Raw genomic sequence first — 17,148 nt, forward strand, 5'->3', positions numbered from 1 at the left:
TCGTGCAGGATATGGAGCAGGAAAGATGGCCAAAGAAAGCGTTGATGTAACAACCGCAGAATAGACGGAGACGAGGATGATCCTCAAGGACATGGAAGGAAAGAATTGAACAAAAGAAAAATAGAGCTATCCAGAAACACGAATGGATAGATAGAAAATGTGGTACGAAATTCGGGATGCGGCAAAGAAAGCTGTAAGACCCCTGCTCTATATATATAATTCTGTGGCAGCAAAGCCAATTTGTAAGATTCTGATCGTTTAGATTAACAATACGAGGTCTGGCTATTAAATAACGAACTGCGTGACTAGAGAGCGCCATAGACGGGTGGGGTAAAAACCGAATAGTGCGTTGGGTATCTAGATATCCCAAAACACGTTTTCGTCACTATTATAGTATTTGTGCAGTAGTTTTTTTCTCGTGCCGAAAACCATGTGTGACGAAAAACAGGAACAACGTATTAATCCAAATTTCTTCGTAAATTGAAAAAGCTCGTGCGCGTGTTTTTGAGTGGAGTAAGCGCTTTAGTGATGGCCGAGAGAGCTCTGAAGATGATCAGCGCCCAGGTCGCCCAGTTAATGTTTCAACTCCGGAAACAGTGATCAAAATCAACCAAACTGTGCGTGCAGTTCGTCGAATGATGATTCGGATGATTGCCGAGGCTGTAAACGTTGATAAAGAAGCAGTTAGAAAATTTTACACGAGGAATTACAGATGACAAAAGTCTGTGCGAAGTTGGTGCAAAAAAATCTGAGTCCTGACCAAAACCTCTTGCGTCAACTGGTCTGCTCAGATTTCCTTGAAATGTTAGAAAAAGATCTGTTTTGAACGGGACTCGATTTTCTAAAGGCACTCACCAAAGAAGACTTCCAGCACATATTGGTTAGTGATACCCTTATATCAAAAATTCTTGAAAGTTTCTTCTGGGATGGTTCTCGTATACTCTATCTTGGCCTCCTCAATATTAAGAATGAAGAATTTAACTACCTTGTTGTCAATTGCCAAGTTTTGTCCTACCTTTCTAGTTATATAGCCTGCTGGAAGTGATGGTAGAATTTTGATCTTATTTTCCTTGATTTTAAAACCCCTCAAAAATAGGCTGGAATTAAAATTATGAAACATAAATATGAATATGGAGAATACAAAAATAATAGTGGTGAAGAAAGAAGATGGAAAAGACGTTTAAGTCGTTATAGATAATATACAGTTGAAACAAGAGTTAGACGTAGAGATATGGATGGAGATGGAAAGCAAGAATCATAGATAAATGAGAAAATCAGCGCTCAATTTTAATCACACCTGCAACGGACAGTAAAACCTGGGGACTTACAAATTCAAAGGCAAGAATTAAGCAACAGAAATTAAGTATTTAAGAAGAATTGAATTATAATTTGTGCACGAATAAAAAGACACAAAAACTCAGCACCTACAGCAGATAAACGCGGGTTTATGCTCGGAAAATATGACATTATTTCACTATATTGCCGAATATTGATTAAAATTTAGAAAATTTAATTACAACAAATCGAAAACTTTATCTCTAATCAGTTGATCTGCATATCAATATGACTCTGATGCGTACTGGATTTCCCTTCGAAATAATTAATATATTTAATCTGTATTTGCTAAAAAATGAGTACAAACCGTGTGCAATTTGAAAAAAAATTAGATGAAGTGGGTTAAAAATATAATGTGATTCGTATTTGATAATAATTACATCGAATTCATTTCATTATTGTGCGTTTTAGCAACAACAAAGAACTCAATAAGTGCCTGAACTAAATTAAAGCTTCATACCTTCACAAACCTGTTTGTCGCTGAACCCCATCTAAACGGCTGGACCGATTTGAACGAATTTTTTTGTATGCCTTTGGGTGGCACCTTGGATTGTTCAGATTCACAAATCATCAATTTTTGTGAATGTATTTGATGTTGGATGATGTTATATTCGACGTACACATCAATAGCTTGGCATCGTTTTACTACAGTAGAACCTTCATGACAACGATCCAAGCGAGGTGTGATCAAACATTCCACGGAAACAGCGCAAACTATGACCGAAATGAGCATCTGGAGAAGAGCAGTGGGCAAATCCAGGAAATGACAGAATAAAGAGAATAATGTGAGTTAGATACATATTATGCGATGACGTAAAAACCAGACAATTAATCAGCATACCTAAACAGATTCTAAAGTGAAGACCACAAGTGAAAAAGAGAAGAAGAAGCTGACGAGAGGCCATAGATAAGGAAATGCTAGAGACAAACTTAACGAGGTATAAACAAACAACGATTGCTATTGAAAATCAATGCTCTGTACTTTGAAAACATACAACAATTGGAATAGAATAAATATGAGGTAGTTAAATTTTTTTTAAACACCTGATTACTAATACAAAGTATGGGATTATTTTAAAATTCATGACGACATCCATTTTAATTTAATGTATACTTCTATTTTTTGTTTAGATCACGTATTTTCAAGAAGTTTTCATAGAGTTTCCTATGTTTATTATTTGTATGTAAACGACAACGTCGAAAATTTTATTTTGAATAAATAATAATGTGACAATAAAATTACTAGGACAAAATAAATAATTTATAGAATAACCATGTACGTTTTGTTTGTTTCTATAAACAATTTCGAAGGATATCGATATCATAAATATGTAGTGAACGTTCAGATAAATTGTTTGTTTTACTTTGAAAAAATATCTTGTTGTTTGAATTTGTATATTAGACGTTTTAGAGATTCAAATCCGATTTATTGTGATTATGAATTAGGTATGTTAGTTCCTAAAAACAGTTACTAATTGAAAGAATAATTAGTCAATAAGAAAATGATAATAAAAGAAACTACGATTCAAACAACTGAATCACGAGTTAGAACATCTGGCATTAGCCAACAGGTGTCTTTTTTTAAATATTTAGTCGCCAATATTCAACAAATTTAGTCAACTATCTGATTGCCTTTTGAGCATTTTCAACCCAGAATAAAGTTTTTTACTTTTTCTTCTTCTGATTCTGTTATTTCTTCGAGGCAATCGTCGTTTCATTGTCAAGGTAGAGCACCATCGTCTTTTCTCATGGTCTTATAGTTAGAATGTTTTACTTTTGCTTTCTTCTCATTAATCCTTTCTTCTTCATGGTGTCGAGGTACTCAGTAGATACGAATCCAGAAGAGTGAATTGCGATAGATCATTTTCTTGTTACACTTTATACTGAACAAACTATTTACACCACCACTACACCAACACTCATGATTGCACTGTCTGACGCGCGTTTCGATAACCAAATTATCGTCTTCAGTGCAGAATTGATCCTTTGTCCTTATTTAACAATTTCAAGGCGTTCAAATGCATCCAACAATTTAGTATAAACAATTTAAGAAATCAAACTCAGTTGTTTCACTTTCTCTGCTGCGTAAATTTTTGCTTGAAGGATATTACATCCTTTTGTATTGTCTGTACAACTTCTTCATGTTTAATTCCTTAGAATATGTACCAGCTCCTGTGTTATTTTTTGTTACCAAGCATCTGTGAAGATTGAGGTTTAATCATATAGTCCATGTTGTGAGTTAATTCATCTTTCATTCTTCTGAGCTGTCTCCCCCGCCTTAAATTCACTATTTGTACCTTCAGGAACAACCCCAAATTCGTGAAAAATTTTTTGGAACGATTTTTGCCTGGAGCCCCAATTCTAAATAATTACCAAATAGATCTTAACTTCGAAATTCTGTAATATCGAAATAAGGAAAATAATGTCATCTGATGAGCAGGTATTTGAGTATTAATTTGAATGAAAAAAAAAATAGAGAAGCGCGAAAAGAGCCTTTGAAAATTAAAAAAATACTCTAATTTCAAGTAGAAGGAAAGAAGTTTTCTCAAGGACTAATCGTAACTGATTTATACAATAAAAACTATATTACCATAACTTACCTATTTTCAATACTGATAATGTAGACTTTTCCGGAACAAGAATTAAATTTGTTTTTATTCAACACCATTATATTTCTTTATATATTCATTTAATCACAAGAATATTGAAAATCCACGTATGTATAAAGTAATATTCATAATAAACAATAAAGTCAACTTCGTTCAACATGCGTATTTTACTCGGTTAATTCACATTAAAATAGATTTTATATCATATAATATTTATTTGATAGCATTTACAAACACACAATGGAATATTATGGAGCGTAATTTCCACCAGCAAGCGTTGAATACAAAAACCACATCCTGTTCATTCTTAAAATGTGTATTTAACTTGTCTCCCTCGAACCTACTTATTTACAGTTTACATTGCGCCGTAGTATTGCGTTTTTTATTTTTTGCAGACAAGGATGATAAAAAAGTTTCAAGACGCGGCATCTCAAAATCAGTCATATATAACAGATTACACCGTTTTTTTTTTCATACAACTAGCTCTTATTAATCAGACAGACAAGAACTTAAAAGTCCAAATTATGCTTAGAGCGGTCGATTAAGCTCTTCAAAAACAGAAGTAAATCACATTTTATCTATTACTAGATGTTATCTGCTACTCTACTATCTTGCAAATCAATAATAAGTTTTTTACTAGTCCTAAACTATTTCTATTTGTGTATATAATTTTTTTTTCACGTACTGGATACAGTTTTTCCAGTTTCCATGGGTTACATTTTTAACTTTCGTCTCGTAGAGGCCAATTACTTCGCGATCTGCTTCTTTTCCATTTTGTTACAAACGTATTCCTCTGAAAAATTATAACTTTTAACAGTTTCCAACAATTATTATTGAACATTATAACTTTAGTGGAAATATATCACACTTTGAATGGAAACGTCAAACGACGTAGAGTACGCGTTGTAGTGGAACAATTAAGGTCGATTTTCGCTTTCAACACGCCACGCCACGCTACCCCCCGTTATGTTCAATATTTAATTCAATTGTTTACGTACATACTCAGCCCAACACACGCCACCTTACGCCACTCTACGCCACGCCAAACCATCCCACGTGAAACGATTCAAAAGTTTTGTATGCCTGTCTGTGGAAAAGTTTTATCGCATAGTGTTTATATTAAAGATTGACTTATCGCCAGACGTTCTTTTACCTAATAAATGTTCTAAATGTTGTATTTTTCTTTTTAATTTAATTTTTGACAAGATTGTGTAAGTAATCAAATTGTTCTTTATCCAAAGGAAAGTATATATGATACTAATTGGGATCTCCTTCCAGTTTTTGGATAAATACATGAAAAGCACCGTTTTTTCACGATTTTTGTTGATTTTATGGACCGGAAATCTTCTTTTTCGCTTGCTGTGTAAAACCATAGCTGCAGCAGTACATTCTTCTAAAAATCTAGGTCACTAGAAGAGCTACAAAAATTTTTCTGTTCAAAATTATATAATAAAATGAGCGAGTCGTGGCGTGGCGTGTAGCTGGTGGGTTTCGATCTCCGTGAAAGTGATAATAACGTTGGTACTTTTTGATCTGCATACGTCCATAGTATGTATTGATAGTATTGTTAAAAAAAGTTATTTCTCTGCAATTAATTTGATGTTAGATAACGAGAAATTTTCGGAAGAATATATACGAATAATTGAAATTTTTCAATCGACACAGCTTACTGTAGTTTTGGATCACACCTCGTATATTTAACATAGATAGATACTTTTCAATCGTATCATCGATTTAAATAGAATCATCGAATTGATTTATTCTGGAAATAATGAAAAATCAAATATATTAACAATTTATCTTAATATTTATTTAGAAACTGTAAATAATTTTTTAAGCAACGTTACCATAATTTTTTCCTCATAAAATATTATAATGAGAAAAAATGCATAAATCATGTGTTGGTTAATTAGTTAAAAAAATAGTTATAGCAAAGATGATTTACTTTTATAAGCATTGTTTCTTAGAAATTAAACTATATGGTGTGAATAAATTCAAACAGGTTTAATAAAACAAACAGTACTTAGCGCAAGCGACGACCAGTTATTATGTTTGGACAGTTTTTTGTGTTTTCTTTCAAAACAGGTTCTCAATGTTGTTCTAAAACTAAACCCCAGACAGTTTCTCAAATATATATTTCTTATGTAAAGGCTTTCGAGCGAGAAGGTCAAATATAGATGATTTATTCTCATTTGGAAAGAAATAGATTCAAACCTAAAATTTCAACTGCTATCGGATTGAAGCTCACGAAAAGAAAAATAATAAGAAACATTGTGACCTTGGCATAATCTAAAGTGGAATAGTTCAAAACATCAACTTTGGTTTTCTTCTTCTGCTACTTATTCACTATTATTGGATTTCTTTTCTGCAGCAGTGTGAACCAGATCTATATTTCATCTGTTCACACTCAATATATTTGCTTACTCCCGACTTCACGTTTACCATCTATCCTACCATCAATTATGAGTTGAAGGACCTCTGAGTATGTGACATGAATAGGCTGTTTCTTCTCTTTATATTCAGGAGAATTTCATCGCATTCGACGATTGGTCCGCATTACAAATGCTTCCAATTTATTGATCTCTGATTTTTTAATTTAATACTATAAAGCAATACCGACAATAGTAACGTCTACTTTCACTCTTCTATCTTCATTTTCAAGCGTTTTCTTAAAAATGGTTTCCTTGGCATCCTTGTTTGACTTCTCTGCTAATTTCTATGTCATCTGTCATCTGTCAAAGTTTTCCCACTAAAATCGGTAGTGCTTCAAAGCAGCGTGCTTGGACCTAATCTGTACGTACTGATAGAAATCTTGGGAATAAAAATTAACGAATCAAAATCACTTCAAGCCACCTAAGTATCTATCTACACGAAGGACTCATCCGGAGATTACTTATCCATATTAGAAGGAAACAACTATCACGTACACTGCGACCCAAAGGATCTATTGTATCCTCTTGTCTTGCTGGGACATTGAGGATTATCAGTGTTTACAGATGATCTGTTAGAGAATTTAGAATCTGGGTTGGTTCTAGCTGTCAAAGAGCTTCGTCTTCTATTTCATACTATCCCAAGTGTAATGCTCTAAACTTCGGTACTCTCTCACACTTTGAGAGGAAGTGGTTAGAAGTTTAATCCTGTACATACCAGAATTAACACGTTGGTCTGCTAAAAATAGCGTCTTCAGGTTTCCAATGAGGTCTCAGTGCCCCGACAGGACTTTTGTTGGTATTCGTAGGTTGCTCTTCAGCAGATCTCTGGTTTTTTTACCTGTCGCAGCCCCCGTAGGTTATTTTAGTACTAACGATATTTCAAATAATGAAATAAGAAAACTTGGGCACTAAACGAGATTGATACAAAAACGAGACGAGTCGAATTTTGCAGTCTCGCCCCTTCTCGTCTCATGTGAAACACTATATAGCAATATTATAATAGAATATCATTAATAGAACCATATTGTAATCAGTACTGAACGTTTACAAGGTGATTTGATAAAGATTTCACAATAATTCGATTATTAATTAGGGCACCATGCAATAAGAACCAGCAATTTCATACAAACAATTGTACTTTCAAAGATGTTATCAGTTTCCGCACTGCAAATGAAATAAAAACATTATTGCATTAGATATTTGATTAGAATTCTATTGTTTGCAAAAAATATCAAATTTATTTTCTGGTGATCATGTATATGGGGTGTCCCAATGAAAACTATCCACAGTAAATAACTACGGATGTAATGAAATAACAAAAAAGTGTCGTTACTAATTTATATTGCATAAAAGCATTATATTTATCAATAAAAGAGTGAATATTACAATAGATTATGGAAAAGGAACACCTCCTTTTAACTCTATACACCTTTTCAAGCTCTAACCTTTCATTAACAGTTGCCGATTTCCTCATCTTTCATATGGTAAAGATTGTTGCCTTTCAAAAACAAATATTTAATGACAGCTCAATATTCAATTCTCTTTTTCTCACAACGACTTATTTATATGAAACTGAGCGTCCAGAAGAGCTGAAATTTTATATTGTAAGTGCTGACTGCTCTATGTTGAGTTCGGAAACTTATCAGATAATCCTCGTATATAGACTTTACACAGAAATATCAGCGACGGCAGAAATTATGACGTTTTTCTCCGGAAGTTTTGTATTTATCAGTGAAATGATATCGTTCTTTTACTTTACTTCAAATTTTCTTTGTTATAATCGTCGTATCATCGTTGTATGTAATATTTGGCAACATCGTTTAATACATCTAATGAAACGTTCTGAATATTTATTACAATTTAAAATGGAGATGTCGGTCGTAAAATTAATAATTACCTCATTCGATATAATTAAAATGAACAATGTGTTGTTATCTTGTATTCCCAAGGTTATTCAAGGTGTAAAAAGTAGGTAACTGTTGACAATGTATTCTTTCCAAAATAGGATTGGACAAAATTGCTGTTCAAAAATGAACAATATAATAATGTGTACGTTGAAAAAGTTATTTGTAGTAGAGGAAAATACAGCGGAAGAATTAATTTGTGATAAAAAAACCTTGTAGTACACAGGAGTTCATAAAGGCTTACGAATAGTTGGCACCTGTTTCCTATACTAATAGAACCTTTGTTTGTCCTTTAATAAATTCGATATTCTTTATCTTGTTCCTCATATTTGCCATTATCTCAGACAAAAACAAACAACGAAGTAAAGTTAAGGAAAGAATGAGAAAAATACTCTTTGAACAGAACAATGGATTATTAAACACTTCGCATTAACCACTTTCTCCAGATCTGGTACTCAGCTCAAGCAGGCTCCAAAATAGTTGGCACCTGGCTATAAACCACTAAGAGAACCTTTGATTGCTCTTCAAGAAATTCTTTGTCTTCTTCCTCAGATTCACTATTAAAAGCAGACAGCAAACAACGAAGTAAAGTTAAGGAAAGAATGTGAAAAATACTCTTTGAACAGAATAATGGATTATTAAACACTTCGCATTAACCACTTCTCCAGATCTGGTACTCAGCTCAAGCAGGCTCCAAAATAGTTGGCACCTGGCTATAAACCACTAAGAGAACCTTTGATTGCTCTTAAGAAATTCTTTGTCTTCTTCCTCAGATTCACTATTAAAAGCAGACAGCAAACAACGAGGCAAAGTAAAGAAAAGAATGTGAAAAATACTGGATAAAACAATGGAACTTCAATTAATTGAACTTTGAATTACCTCCACACCAATCAGTTTCTCCAGATCTGGTACCCAGCTCAAGCAGGCTACGAAATAGTTGGCACAGAGCTATAAACCATCTCTTAAACTGAAAGAACCTCACTTGCCCTTCAATGAGTTCGATATTCTTTGTCTTGTTCCTCAAATTTGCCATTAAAACAGACAAAAACAAGCAAAGAAGCAAAGATGGGAAAAGAATGTGAAAAATACTCTTTGAACAGAACAATAGATTGTGTCACAAGTCGATGGAAACGATTGTCAACCTCAATTGAACTTTGAATTACCTCCGCACCAATCAGTTTCTTCAGATCTGGTACCCAGCTCAAGCAGGCTACGAAATAGTTGGCACAGAGCTATAAACCATTTCTTAAACTGAAAGAACCTAACTTGTCCTTCAATGAGTTCGATATTCTTTGTCTTGTTCCTCAAATTTGCCATTAAAACAGACAAAAACAAGCAAAGAAGCAAAGATGGGAAAAGAATGTGAAAAATACTCTTTGAACAGAACAATAGATTGTGTCACAAGTCGATGGAAACGATTGTCAACCTCAATTGAACTTTGAATTACCTCCGCACCAATCAGTTTCTCCAGATCTGGTACCCAGCTCAAGCAGGCTACGAAATAGTTGGCACAGGGCTATAAACCGTTTCTTAAACTGAAAGAACCTAACTTATCCTTCAATGAGTTCGATATTCTTTGTCTTGTTCCTCAAATTTGCCATTAAAACAGACAAAAACAAGCAAAGAAGCAAAGATGGAAAAAGAATGTGAAAAATACTCTTTGAACAGACCAATGGATTATTAAACACTTTTTCCAGATCTGGTACTCAGCTCAAGCAGGCTCCAAAATAGTTGGCACCTGGCTATAAACCACTAAGAGAACCCTTGATTGCTCTTCAAGAAATTCCATATTCTTTGTCTTGTTCCTCAAATTCACAATTAAAAGCAGACAGCAAACAACGAGGCAAAATAAAGAAAAGAATGTAAAAAATATTGGATAAAACAATGGGTTATGTCACAAGTCGATGGAATGTCAACCTCAATTGAACTTTGAATTACCTCCGCACCAATCAGTTTCTCCAGATCTGATACCCACCTCAAGCAGGATTCGAAATTGTTGGCACAGGGCTATAAACCATTTCTTAAACTGAAAGAACCTAACTTGCCCTTCAATGCGTTCGATATTCTTTATCTTGTTCCTCAAATTTGCCATTGAAGCAGTCAGCAAACAAACAACGAAGCAAAGTTAAGAGAAAAATGTAAAAATCAAGCAGGCTTCGAGCTATCAAGAATACTTTCTTTGTGAACGATTCTTTTCAGATAATTGAGTCATATGTTCGGTAAATTGGTGGTTTATAGTTGAACAATGTGTAAACCTTAAACAAAAGATTCAGCCCCCTTAATGTGGGCAATATATTATAACTATTGAATATATTTATTGCCAAATTTGTATTGGATTGATAGAATCGATAGAATTTTTGACACTACGATATTCGACGAGAAACTGGTAACAATGAAACGAAATTATTTTTTTTTCAAGCTTACGCGACGAGATTTCTATCTCTTGTTCTTTCTCGTCTCATGTGAAGCCCTAATTGTACTAGAACCCATTTTTGTCTTTAATTTTTGTAATACGATTTATTTTTTGACGACATATCCTGACAAAGTAACAATAATTTATGTTTCTCTCTAGCTGAATTGCAGTTTTTTCCAATGTAATTATAAATCAATTCAATATAATTAACTTTCAAAGTTTGCTTACGTAATATGAATAATGATAATAATTTTTATTGAGACATCACTGTATATTTCACAATTTTTCCGACTCTACACGATCATTAGTACCTATTATGTTGTTACAAACCTGAATTGAACTTAATGTATGATAACGATGCTTTGAACTTGCAAAAACAATTTCTTTATTAATCTTATAAATGCCTGCATAGTAAACAGGATGCGCTACAATAAATTTAAATATAGTATTCCTTCTAGACGATCATAATTTTCCTAATAAACTTGTTTATGGAAATATTTATAAACATTTATCAATATCAACGTTTACAACATCATCGTTATTGTGATGATAGATTGCGACACGCACATGCGTTTAAATACGTAGAGCGGTTTATGAGCTCTTGGTTTCATATAGTTTAAAAGTTCGTTCGTCAGTCACGACAAGCTTTACACAAAGTTTTAACTTCTAAATGCTTCGATCTATTTCCCTATAGTAGAGCTCAAACGATTCTTTAGTCCAGGTATGATGTGACAACAGAAATCAAAAACGGAATGGATACTGTTTCCAGGGAATCATTTTCTATAATTAAAAATTGATCTAAGTTGTTTTGGTGGAGACTAGAATCATTAGAAGATGACCAACTACTCCAAAAAACATTTACGTAGTGGAAGAAATTGTTCTAAGTGACTTGCGCCTGAAAACAAAACCAATTTCAGCACAGACCGGCGTTTCCAAAACCGTTTTCTAAGGATCCTACATGAGCATTTAAATTAGTGGATGGTGGGTGTCTCGGACCAAGAAAATTTGATCGGATCAACTGTAACCTGTGATGAAACTTAAGTCTTTCCCTATGATCCGACATCTAAAAAATATTCTATTGAGTGGAACTTGAAAGGAGAGTCCGTGCCTAAAAAGCAAAGGTCATGAAAAGCGGCATTTTACACTGACTTACTGACGCAGTTGCGTCAAAAAATTATCCTAGAGGTGTGCGCTAGCTTCATGACAATGCTCCAGTCCGCTGTTCTTCTCTTTCTAAGGCTACTGTTCAATGTGGCTTAGCAAAGATTAAACACCAAACATACAGCCCTGATTTGGCCTCGTCTGACTATTTATATGAATTATACAGCCAACACAAAACGAGATAGCTACTGAGAGCGTACACTGTAGAGGAAAGACCAGTTCCAAAAGAGACGAATAATGTTTCTTAAAAGGTTTTTTAGAAAGTGTTATTTCAACAGAATAATGAACCAGCTCACAAATTAATTTTGTGAGTGAATGACTACCATATTTCCCAGATTTAGCCGCCGAAGGATTATTTTCTGTTCTGGAATTTGAGAAAATATATTTTTCCGATTGTGAAGAAGAGAATAACGAACTTTTTGAAGGAAATATACCGGAAGTAGGATTATTTTGGAACGTAAATAGATTGATTTGATGGCTGAGGTAGATCTGAAATTACCCCTAGTGAATACTCCTGGAATTCTCTTTAGCACAAGATATCTTTATCATAAATTGATTTTTCCGCTGTATCTTCCTTACTCTAAATAATTCATCTTTTGCATCTTCAATTTTATTCGATTTATTTTTAAACAGCAACTTGAATTCATATCGATATATTGTTTGTTTGTTGATCCAATCCTGTTTGTGAAATGATCTATGGTTTCATCAATAAAAACATTATGGAAATTGCTATTTTAGCTATCAACAAATACATCTTATACCTTGAATAACCTTTAGAATACATGATAACAATACATTGTCCATTTTAATTACATCAAATGAAGTAATTATCAATTTTATACTCTGTATCTCCATTTTAAATTGTAATAAATATTCAGAACGTTTTTTTAGATGTTGCCAAATATTATAAATACGTAAAAATCCGAAATTATGAATAAAAAGACGATATAAAGGGTTAAAAACAGATGAATGCCACTCAAAGTCAGGGTAATCATATTATTTCAATAACCAGTAAATCACTGATGAGTATAGGCCGTTTGAAAAGAGTTTTTTCTGTATGCTGGTATCTCTTAGCCTTTCGTTCATTCTTCACTTCTCTTTAACTTGTTGTTTGTTATCTGAATCCAGATACTTGAACATCTCAAATTCGTTTCAAACTTCAACCCCAACAATTAAATCAAATAATCATATTTTTTGCGCAAAGTTGAGGGTTGTTTTTGAGTCTTTTCTACTTCTACATAAATTTAATGAATCTTCTAGCTACGAAAAAAACAATTCACAATCAACAATAATAGCAGACAAGCTTTTTCATTCTTTTTTGTTGTTAAATCAAGTATTCTCGAATCGTCAGGCGTCAATAAAGAAGCAGACTGATCATTTTTATATAGAATAACAAATTAAGTTATTACCTAATATTTTATCTGGATAGGAGATCAATTCCTTGAATAGAATTATTCTGTTTACTAATTAATAAATGTGGAAGATGAAATTAATTCATTTATTTGACGTAAAGGGAGAAAAAACGTTGCAAACTTACTTTTGTATAATAAAATTGAGGTATAGCTTGTTTATTGATAACGTAGAGCTCCAACCAGCACTCATTCTTAGAAAAAATAATTTTTTCTATCAATTTTTGTTTGGTATTTTATATAGTATTGAACATTTGCTCGTTTTGGAAAATCTTAGATGTTTATTGATGGTTTTTAGAGTTTTATATTTTTGTGTAATTGTAAAAAATCTTTTATCTTCATATATCTTCTCAAATTGTTTGCATTCTTCTTTATTGATTTGCTCCGTACAAATCAACCGCATATTGACTTTAGTAGAAATAACATGCGTCAAGACGTAGCGATTGATCTTGATAAAAAACTTTTCACTCATTTTATATCAGATTGCGAAGCAGTATATACACAACAAAAAAATGACTGATAACAATAAATAAGAACTAAAAATCTGCAATTCATGCATACATACACTAGAGATATTGAATCAAGGTCGGTAACTGGTAATTGTCCATCCTTCATCGATCTGCAGAAGGGTTCAGTTTAATTAACCTAACGAGAGAGTTGCTAAAGACTGTTATGTTAATCATTGTAAGTCGATAATTAAATTATGGTCTTCAAATAAATTATTGAAATCATTTACTACGAACGAAACGTTTTTGTTTAATCATTGCAAAATTTTCCACTAAATTCCATAATAGAACATATTTTCCTTTCCGAAATGAGTTATACGTAACATTCAAAAAGTAGAAAGACAATGCCTTCCATAAATATCCTAACAGTCAGTAATTTTTGCGCTCTTTCCTTTGATCATTTTCCTAAACTCTTTAATAAATTCCGTTTAAGCTTACGACGCAGCTTTCAAGCACAGCTTGTGGCATTCGAAATTTTATTTCTGCTAAAACAAAAAATTATTCCGGGACTTGATGCAAAAAATTCGGCAGTAAGTATATGACGTAAAAATAATGCTATGACATAAAAAATTTTTCTCATAGAACCTCTAGTTTCTGAATTATAGGCAATCAAAGTTGCGAAAACATAACTTAAATTTGAATTATGTAAATTATACATTCTAACATTATGAATTTTTAATGGATGATTACGTATGTCTATATAGCGTGTTTAAAGGAATAACCAATGGTTAACAATCCGTAATTATTACAGGGACAATCGAAAGATAGCAAAAGTGAATTTTTCATTGTCCTGATAGTAACCGAGCGGAAAACACGTGTCATTACATTACAGTAACGAATTTAATATGTAAAACAATGAAAGTGAATTATATTTTTAAGAAATATATTAAACAGAACCCGTACTATGGGATCCAAGTAATAAATTTCATAATTCGTCTAGGAATACTTCAAAATTCTTTGAAATCTGATATGGTGTGCAGTTTGTGAACAAGTTTATAAACCATTTTTTTGTATGATACATATATATACAACGAGGGCTACTTCTAAAGTGTCCATCCTCTCGGCATTCGCAACCACAACTGAATAGACGAGAGTGGACATGGTAGCGCTCGTGGGTGAGACCGCTCGGCGAGAGCACCCGCTCGAGAGTGTACAACCGCCATAAGGATATGTGAAAATAAAAAAATTACAGTTGGAGATACTAAAAACGGAGAAATTTTGAAATTAAGAAGATATTAAAGAATCAAGATGTAGTTAACATTAAAAAGATTATAAGCAAATTATAAAACGAACCAGAAAAGATTATCAGGAAGACCAAAAAGTAGATGAGAAGATTAGATTGACCAGGATATAAAAAGTCCAAAGTACATAATTGAAACAAATAGAAGCAAGGCAGAAATACAAAATACAAGATGAAAATAACTCTACAATTTTAGATAGATTGTATAGCCTTGTATATACGGGTGTTTCTGAATTAATGCGAGAAAGTTCAAGAATTGATTGCTTTTATGAAATTTAAGATCTTTCCTATAACAAAATTTTGAAAATATTGAAAGAATACTAAAGGATAATAAGAAGGTTAAACTTTTGCAAAATACGAAATTTCAAGTATCTAGCATTACTGAAATATTAGAAAAATAAAAAAAAATGAAAACTCAATTTTAATTACCACCTTTTAAGGGTGATATCTCGGAAAGAGGTGGGCTGAGAAAATGTTGTTTCAGAAGAGATCCATCTTAATTTCATACAAGTAATCACCTCTTGTATTTTGCCGCATTAATTTAGAAACACCTTGTATAAAATGATCTGTGCTAATAAGCAGTGTTTGTGTGTGTAAAAGTGAGATATTCATCTATTATTAAACTATTTCCACTGTTGGTCTGTGCGATTTTTACTTCGATATGAATCTATTTATAATTGTTTGGTAAGCGAATTAAGTAGAATCATAAATATTAATTATCTTTATATATAACCAATTATGTTTTGAATTGTTCGAAATTCATTAGAAATGCAATTGAAAAAAATAAATATATTTCCATAGTTAACATTAAATAGTTGTTGCATGCATTATTTATTCATTCAACCTCCACAAAGCTGGGATTCCAACGAGGATAAAGACCTGTGGAAATGACAGGGGTTGGTGGAATGTCCTTCTTCCCATCCATCCGCGGATTTATCCGGGGGAAAATATGTTTCACCCTGGCTAGAAAACTCTCTTATTTTAAACCTTAAACGTTACGATCGAAGAAATTGTACAAAGCTTAGATTGATGCTATCTCACGGTTATGTTTCCTCGGATCAATTGTAAAACGTGAAAAAATAAGGTACGGAAACTAAAGCCAGGTTTCAGCCGCGTGGATTGTCGGGGCTGCAGGTTTTCTTGCAACCTAGTGAACCGGTTGACAATTTAAATGGATAGGGAATAATAAACGCCACAAAAAGCTGTGTGGTTCGTCGTACCAGTTTTTTATAACTACCACAATCTCAGCTCTGCAGAAGAAAAGTTTTACTATATCTGGGCCATTCCAGAAAGGAACCAACTACATCATAAAAAATATTCTACTACTAAAAATATCTCTGGCAATACAAGAATATTAGATGTATATGGTATAAATCAATTTTCAAAGTAGGTACACGATGTTATATACAATTTTGTCATAATACACTTTGTCATTCGATATTGATTGACAGATTACAAATTGGCATTGAAACTTAATAACTTAAACGGTTAGATTTATAATAAATGAACGTTTGAAAAGCTTTCAACAATGTCACGGTTCATTCGACCAACAATATTCTATCGAAAAACCTTCAACAGACTTTATTATACCAGTTTTTTTGTATGTGGACGCAAATAAAATGTTACTGGAGATGGCGGATAATTTTGTTTATTAATGAATTTTTTCTTATCTATCAACAAAATTTATACCTCATATATAATTGGAGAAATTTGAATATTTTTTTTATTATACAAAACGAGGTCTGGCTATTAAATAACGAGACTGTTTACGAGAAGAGGTTTTATTATAAAAATTATTCTACATTTGAATGCTCAGCCACACATCTTTCCACACGTTTTTTCCATCGAAGCACTCTTTACCGTTTGAATCGACTCAAATCGAGTCCCTTTCAAAGCAGATCCTTTTCTAAACTTTCAAGGAAATCAGAGCAGACTCGTTGACGCAGGAGCTTCAGATTTTCTGCACCAACTTCGCACAAACTTTTGTCATGTGTAATTCCTCGTGTAAAATTTTCTAACCGCTTCTTTATCAGCGTTTACAGCATCGGTAATCATCCGGATGATCATTCGACGATCTGCACGCAGAATTTGGTTGATTTTGGTCACTGTTTCCGGAGTTGACACAGTCACAGGGTGACC

The 17,148-nt window shown here is 33.0% G+C and overlaps 1 protein-coding gene across 2 annotated transcripts in view; it reads right to left on the minus strand.

Annotated features, from left to right (window-relative positions):
• LOC130900163 (uncharacterized) overlaps positions 1–17,148 on the minus strand; it is a 67,541-nt gene that overhangs the window by 35,215 nt on the left and 15,178 nt on the right. The window contains exon 1 of one of the 2 annotated variants that reach the window (XM_057810565.1): positions 1,796–1,886. The exons of the other annotated variant lie outside the window; for it this stretch is intronic. The gene's annotated coding sequence lies outside the window, so the exon portion shown is untranslated. Of the gene's footprint in view, positions 1–1,795; positions 1,887–17,148 lie in introns of those variants that run through there. 2 annotated transcript variants of the gene reach the window in all.

Source organism: Diorhabda carinulata, chromosome 12 (genome assembly GCF_026250575.1).
Source record: "Diorhabda carinulata isolate Delta chromosome 12, icDioCari1.1, whole genome shotgun sequence".
Taxonomy (NCBI): Eukaryota; Metazoa; Arthropoda; class Insecta; order Coleoptera; family Chrysomelidae; genus Diorhabda; species Diorhabda carinulata.